The sequence below is a fragment of the Lepus europaeus genome, chromosome 4 (assembly GCF_033115175.1).
Source record: "Lepus europaeus isolate LE1 chromosome 4, mLepTim1.pri, whole genome shotgun sequence".
Lineage (NCBI taxonomy): Eukaryota > Metazoa > Chordata > Mammalia > Lagomorpha > Leporidae > Lepus > Lepus europaeus.
The window spans coordinates 66576962-66585366 of NC_084830.1; positions in this window are offsets into that span (position 1 = coordinate 66576962).

Below are 8405 nucleotides of genomic sequence, written 5' to 3' on the forward strand. Positions count from 1 at the left end.
ATGACTTTTCATCTCTCACTCTGGCAATATCCAAATCCTTTTTTTGTGTGTGTGTGGAATATCTTTACCATGAGCATGTATTTTTCACCTTGCCCCATCCCTCATTTAGAAACCTTATCCTCTTTTGTAAGAGTGTAACCATTTTTTTCTTGGGAAATTACCTTCCCTTTTTTCTGTCCATCCCTTATGGAGAGGGGTGACACACCTTCAGATGGAAGGATCAGGATATAGTCTCGGACTCAGCCACTCAGCACATTTCATGACTCTGGCCGAGTTCAACATAAAATCCAATCGTGGCCATTGAGAATCAAGTTCAGAGCTTTTAAGAAACTTAAAAACTGCAATAGATCTTTCCATTGAGGCTGTTAACAATAAGGAAGAAATGATGCTGGAGACCCTTTCTGTGGCTGCTAAGTGGAGATTTTGAGAAGGATCAGATCCTGGTGACCTCATCTGAGCCTTGCATTCAGCTGTGCCAATGGACTATTCATATCACTCAGCAGCCCTCCTATAGATTTGCAATTCTGCAAAACAATAAATAACTTTCACACTTGTATAGGCTTAAGTCAGCTTGAGTTTGGTTTCTGTCTATTGAAATCAAAATAGTCTTGAGTAATGTACCCTTACTACACTCAAGATAGGTCATACTATTCTAAAAGCTTTTCACCAATGATGATCAGCCTCAGTTGACTTGTGTGTCTAAAGTTACATCCCTTTCCAAGAACATATGTGATGTCAAAAGTCACTAGATCAACAAACTTTCCCTGTGAACATTGACGTTTTAAGAATACTTCCTACAGGGGCTGGCACTGTGGCGAAGTAGGTTAAGCTTCGATCTGCAGTGCTGGCATCCCATGTGAGTGGCAGCTTGAGTCCCAGATGCTCCACTTTCAATCCAGCTGCCTGCTAATGGTCTGGGAAAAAAGTGGAAGATGGTCCAAGTGCTTGGCCCCCTGTATCCATGTAGGAGACCTGGAAGAAAGCTCCTGGCTTCTGGCTTCAGATTGGTCCAGCTTTGGCCATTGCAGCCATCTGAGGAGTGAACCAGAGGATGGAAGACTTCTTTGTCTCTTCTTGTCTCTCTTTGTAACTTTGCCTCTCAAATAAATAAATGTCACTTTATATATATATAAAAATTTCCTACTGCTTTGTTTGAAATCACAGCCTACATGTTTCAGGGCAATGGTATCTCGATTTCCTGATGTTCTGATCTAGGGGTTTGCATGGTGGTTTCACAACCCCCTGCTATCTGAAGGAAATCATCTTAGCAAGAATGATGTGGAGATATGCCACGAACAGTCATGTTTTCTGGACCTTTTCCTCCTAGGTTATGGGATGAACTCAAATAACTCAATAGCAAGAAAAAAGTAACCCAATTTTAAAAATACACAGAGAAACAGATAAATGAAAAAAAAATCAACATCACCAATGATTAGGGAAATGTGTTTATTACTCTAATATGGGAGGAAATCCTTCAAATGAAAATCAGTTATTCTCATCACCTTCTCTCGGCATTTTGTAAGCCAATTTTTTCTCTGTTTACTCCATTTTGAATGAATAAATGAGCAGATAAATGAATCAAATCTTTTAAGTTGGTTTAAATCTGTAATCGACTTGCCATGCCCATGACAGTTGCTTCCTTCCCCATTCACCTTTGTTTATTGCTTTATTTATTTATTTTTTACTTACCTTCCTTTTTCCCAAGCTTGGCAACTTTTGCCTTCCAGTGCGCTGTGTGATTGGACTTCTCACGCAAGGGTAAAGCTCAATTTCCAGCTATAGAACAAAGGTGTCAAACAGGGAGAGATGACAAAGGAAATAAGTTCAGAAAATATAGCAGGAATAAAAATCCCTCAGCTTCTATAGTCATTATTTAATAATGTAGAGGCTCAGCCCATTCTTAACATTTGGAACATCAACACCATCACCCAAACGGCTAGAACATATTTTTGGCCTTTTGATTTTTCACATTCTTGGTCTGTTGTGAATAAAGAATACTATCTTACAGACCATTCTATAGAATATTTTAGTTTTTTGCAGGTCAAGATGAAGATAGTCATATATCTATGGAGCCTGAATTGTCTACACATGCTCAGGTTTCACATCTAGTCCAGAAAGCTCTTCTTTCCAAACTCATTGTCAACAATAAAGACTCAGAATTTGTACTTAAATGGGTTATCCAAGGTCTGTCTCATTTGCAAGTAAATTATATATGATTACTAATACTAAAATTATGACTCTAGTTAAATGTAAAAAGATATTGAGTATCTTCCAAGGCTCAGGGATTGTCCCATATGCTGGGGATATACTAATTGAATGAGACAGTATTGTCACTATCTCTACATAGTTAGCCACCTAAAGAGAAAGACTGGCTTCAACTACATTATTAAACATGTGAGGAATATTAAAATGTCACTGTGGTATCTGTGCTGGTCTAGGAAGTCAAGGAAAGCTCATCAGATGATGTAACATTGAAGATCTATAGTGAGTTTAACAAGAAATAGTATGTTTTCCCAAGTGCAGTGGACATAATACTGGAGGGGAAAAGAATGGAAATTAAAAATATCAGCATGGATACAACCTAGGGAAGCAAGAGGGAGCACAGCCCTTAGGGAGAACAGGGAAGTAGTAAGGAGCCAAAATTTGGAAGGCCTAGTGAGGCATGTTAAGAATGTTTTTAATTAAAGTAGACTTGAGGAAAACTACACAGATTTGGAACAGATGCTGTGAGAAATGGGAAATAGCTGTCGAGAGAGGAGTAAAGGGATTGCCAGTGTTTGTGAAGGCCCAGCTGAGGTTGGACATCATGACAATGTAATGAAAGCAATCAGCACAAGCATTTAGTTTTCTCCAACAACACTTAACAGTCTGGAAATAGGCATGATGAGTACAGGCAACCAAGTTGCCTCAGAATTAGAGATTGGTTTGGTGTATATAAATGTACTAAAGGAAAGGAAATTAAGGCTGTTGGGGTAAGCAGTGGTTATAAGATTGATCGTGAGATCCAGGTCACGCAAGGAAGGAGTATTTAGAAGAGACATTCAGCGTAGTGAGTGCAAACAACCTTGGAAGCCTTGACTACTTTTCACTTCCAGGCTCTAACATTTTTCAGTTTTGTGACCCTTGGGAAGTCACTTCAAATGTTTGAGCTAAATGGGGAACATGATGTTCTTATGTCATGATTTTTCGGAAGAAATAGAAACAGAAAATACATGTAAAGAATTCAGTTTCTTTCAGGATGTGGCTTATAGTAGGCATCAAGTGCTATTTCACAAAGAAGGGAAAAGTAGGTATGTGATGAGCCCAAGCCATTCAAATAAGGATTGGCAAAGGATAGAAAATCCTGGGGTAGTTGACGTTTAAACTTAGTATGACTAATCAGATCATCCAGCTGGAAGGATGTCAACAGAATGATCTAGATTGACCTGCAGAAGAATCAAAATTAAAGTCACTTGAGAACTGAAGTGCAGAAACCATGAGAACAGCATGCTGAAAAGGCCATCAATACTTGACTCATAAAAATGAGAGAAGGAAAAGGAGCAGTGTGATCCACGGATCAAAATCCTAAAAAGATTGTGTGGTGGATGGCATGGTGTAGGATCTGAAGTTCATAGAAAGAACCCTGATTGCACTTTAGGGCTCATCTTTAGTGTTATTTCTCTTTCCTGTTTGGATCTTTGTTTTCTACTCTTCTAATCTTTTCCCAAAGAGATTCTCATATTGCTACTTTTGTGGTACAGCTTTGACCCAAGGTTTCTTTTCCAGCTTTCATCCTCACCCATTCCCTATTCTGAGATAGGTGTATGCTCTCCAGGAGCAATCTTCTTGTTGTCTAATCATTCTTTAAACTGCGACAGCAATCAAGGTTCTCTGATTGCAGCTTGGTGGTCTTCTCTCTTACTCTTAAACATATATATTGCACGGGCTTCTCTGTCACATCTAGGTACTGTGGCAGATGCTGGGTTAACATTAGAATGCCGACATTTTGGGAGTTTTCTGCCTTTGAGATTCTAAACTATCTAATTTTGTGAGTGTCTGATGACTACTGATCCCTTCAGATCATCATTGTCCCTGAGCAGTTTCTACAGAGTGAAAAAACATTGTGTACTGTTCATGGATTTCTGCCTTTCTTCTTATCTTTTTTTTTTTTTATTTTTGACAGGCAGAGTTAGACAGTGAGAGAGAGAGACAGAAAGGTCTTCCTTCCTTTGGTTCACCCCCAAAATGGCCACTACGGCCGGTGCCCTGCGCTGACCCGAAGCCAGGAGGCAGATGCTTCCTCCTGGAGCCAGGTGCTTCCTCCTGGTCTCCCATGCGGGTGCAGGGCCCAAGCACTTGGGCCATCCTCCACTGAGTTCCCAGGCCACAGCAGAGAGAGGGACTTCTTCCTATACTCTTAACTCAGATTTCCTTCAATTTTCATTTATTTATCACTCTCTACAGATAATTACCAAAGACAGTTCACTTTTTTTTTCTGTTGAAGATTTATTTATTTACTTGAAAATCAGAGTTACACAGAGAGAGAAAGAGAGGCAGAGAGAGAGAGAGAGAGAGAGGTCTTCCATCTGCTGGTTCACTCCCCACTTGGCCACAATGGTTGGAGCTGTGCTGATCTGAAGCCAGGAGCCAGGAGCTTCTTCTGGGTCTCCCACATGGGTGCAGGAGCCCAAGGATTTGAGCCATCTTCTACTGCTTTCCCAGGCCCTAGCAGAGAGCTGGATCGGAAGTGGAGCAGCCAGGACTCGAACTGGTCCCCAAATGGGATGCAGGCACTACAAGTGGCGTCTTTACCCACTATACCACAGTGCCAGCCCCTCTATATGTTCATTTTAACACTTAATATAATCACTTTAACACTTAAGATGGCATGTTTACCACCCAGATTAATGGGATTTGGAGTCCCATGGCAAGGTTTTAAACTGTATGCTTAGACGTAAGTCTAAAGGAATGTGTGCAGAACTATATAGCTTTACAAACTTCCTCCTCCCTCTCCTCATTCCCACTCTTATTTTTTAATGAGATCCAACCTCAATTGATTTTATACACATATGATTAACTCTATGTTAAGTAAAGAGTTCAACAAATATTATAAAAAAAAAAAAAACAAACACAAAAACTGTTCCTTGACAGTCAAGACAAGGGCCACTCAAGTCATCCCTTCTTGAAGTGTCAATTTCACTTTCACAGATTTCATTTTAGGTGCTCTATTAGTTGTCACAGATGTTATTTCCTTGCTGATTTTCTGTCTGGTTGATCTGTCCATTACTGAAAGTGGGGTATTGAAGTACCCCATTACTATTGTATTTGAGTCTATGTCTCTGTTTAGATCACTTGATATTTCTTTTAAATAGCCAGGTACCTTGTAATCAGGTGCATATACATTTATGATAGTGACATCTTCCCATTGAATTGATCCCTTAATAATTACACCGCCCTTCTTTGTTTTTTTTAAAAGTTTTTGTGTTACTGTCTATTTTGTCTGATATTAGGATGGCTACACCAAGTCTTTTTTGGTTTCTGTTAGCAAGGAATCTTTCTCCGTCCTTTCACTTTCATTCTGCATGCACATTTGTTGGTGAGACGTGTTTCTTGTAGACAGAAAATAGATGGGTTTTGTTTTTTAATTCATTGAGCAAGTCCGTGTCTTTTAATTGGAGGATTGAGGCCATTTGCATTCAAGGTGACTATTAGTAAGCAATAATTTTGCCTTGCCATTTTTCTAAAAATATTCCTATTTTTTACTTTGAATTACTTTTGTACTTTTACTGGGAGATTTTCTTCCTTTACTTTCGTTTGTAATTATGACTATGTTTCTGTGTTTCTGTGTACATATCCTTAAGCATCTTAGGCAGGGCTGGATGGGTAGTGAAGAAATTCTTTCAATTTCTGTTTGTTATAGGAGGTCTTTATTTAACCTTCATTCATAAATGAGAGCTTTGCAGGGTATAGTATTCTGGGTTGACAATTTTTTTTTTCTCTTAAGACTTGGAATATATCTCAACATTCTCTCTCAGTTTATAGGATTTTTTGATAAGTACACTGTGTGTCTAATTGGAGATCCTCTGAAAGTAATCTGGTGTTTCTCTTGTGCACATTTTAGAATCTTTTCATTGTGTTTTATTGTGGTGAGTTTGATTACAGTGTGTCCTGGTAAAGATCTTTTCTGGTTATGTCTTAGGGGTTTTATGTACTTCCTGTATTTGGATGTCTCTTTCTTCCTCCAAATTAGGTACGTTTTCTGTTATTATTTCATGAAAATGGTCTTCTGATCCTTTCTCTCTTTCCACGCCTTCAAGAATTCCTAGAACCCATATGTTGAGTAATTTGATAGTATCCTATAGATTCCAAACAGTGTTTTTTCATTTTCTAACTTTCTCTTCTTGGTTTTGGTCTGATTGTATAATTTCCCATCTTTGTTTTCTAAGTCAGTTATTCTTTCTTCTGCTTCACCGATCCTGTTGTTAAGGCTCTCCCCTGCATTTTTTATTTGTGCTATTGAATTTCTTATTTGATTTTGATTTTTCTTTAAGATCTCAATTCCGTGGGAGAAATTTTCTTTCATTTCATGTACGGATTCCAATGTTTCGCCCATTTGCAGTGGAGGATGGCCCAAGTGCTTGGGTCCTGCACCCCATGGGAGACCAGGATAAGCCCCTGGCTCCTGCCATCGGATCAGCACGGTGCACCGGCTACAGCGCGCCAACCGCGGCGGCCATTGGAGGGTGAACCAACGGCAAAAGGAAGACCTTTCCCTCTGTCTCTCTCTCTGTCCACTCTGCCTGTCAAAAAAAAAAAAAAAAAAAAAGAATAAGAGTGTCAAATTGTTAAGTCAACAACAGGAGTCACTGTGTACTTACTCCTCATGTAGGATCTCTGTCCTTAATGTGTAGTTCAATGTGAATTAATGCTATAACTAGTACTGAAATACTATTTTACACTTAATGTTCTGTATGGGTGCGAACTGATGAAATCTTTACTTAATATATACTAAATCGATCTTCTATATATAAAGATAATTGAAAATGAATCCTGATGTGAATGGAATGGGAGAGGGAGCAGGATATGGGAGGGTTGCAGGTGGGAGAGAAATTATGGGGGGGAAGCCATTGTAACCCATAAACTGTACTTTGGAAAATTATATTTACTAAATAAAAGTTTTTTAAAAAAGAAATTCACTGTTTAAAATGGAGTTCCTACCGAGGTGAATTTGCCATTTTTGATTTTAACTATACCTTTTGAGTGAAAGCAAGAGAGAGAAAACATCTCTTCATTTCTATACCAGGGCATCCTTTCAAGCTGACTTTGTCCTCTTCTAACCTATAGGAAGAAAAGAAATGGTGGCCACAAATCAAAGATAAACAGTTTGATTCCTTAATAAAATAAATAATTTAATTCTTGGTTTTTGAGTTTCCATAGCCTAAGTATTGAAGATGTAAATTTGGGAAATTTCTTAGAATAATTTCAATGATAGTATCATTATCATTTAAAGCATAATTTTAGAACTTCTTTGTATATACTACTCCAATAAATTCCTTAATTATAAGCATCGGTGTTCTCTTCAACATTTTCCTCTTATTTACTTCTCTGCAGCAAGCTATACACTTCTACATATTCCTGAAATATCTTTTCTCTTTGGCACATAAATTCTGTTTTTTTTTTCTTTTCTAACTACTTTAATTTAGTTTAGTTTACTCTTCTTCTTCTTCTTCTTCTTCTTCTTCTTCTTTTTTTTTTTGAAAAACTAATTTCCACCAGTGTTCTATCCTAACTCTTCTTATTGGACATAGTCTCCTTGGTATACCTCATTTTATTCATTTCCCAATGTAATTAAATAATTGTATCTGTTTAAAGACATAATATTATCACAATTATTTCCTGGCCAGTTTCCCTCAACAGAGAATGAATTTCTTAAATTTGGGGGCTCAGGTCTTATGATCTGTATTACCAACTCCACTTGAAGTCTTGGCTCAAAGTTGAGTAGAAATTCAACAGATGACTGTCTGCATGAATGAAAAAGTTGCATGTGATTAAAGAAAGCATGGCCTTCCTTCTCTGAACCCGTATGAAAAAGAAACTGGAGAAAGGTTGAAAAAAATGAATTTGGATGTTCAGGTAGCTAATACCACATGATCTTCAGTTTTCTTGAGAGTAAATAGATTAGAAAGGTCTGAGAAACTGAGGACTGTGAGTCCTAAACTGAGGACTAAGCGTCTAAAACAGCCAGTATGCTAAATACACGCTGCCACAGAAGGCTGCTAGAAAGTATCTATAGGCTAATTAAAGTCGGATTTTATAAACTCACTAAGAAAGTCCCAGTCACCATAGTTCTGGGCTTTTTCAATAATTCACTTCTGCGTGAATGCAGAATGAAAAAAAAAAAGATAATGGATTTGGCCAACATTTTG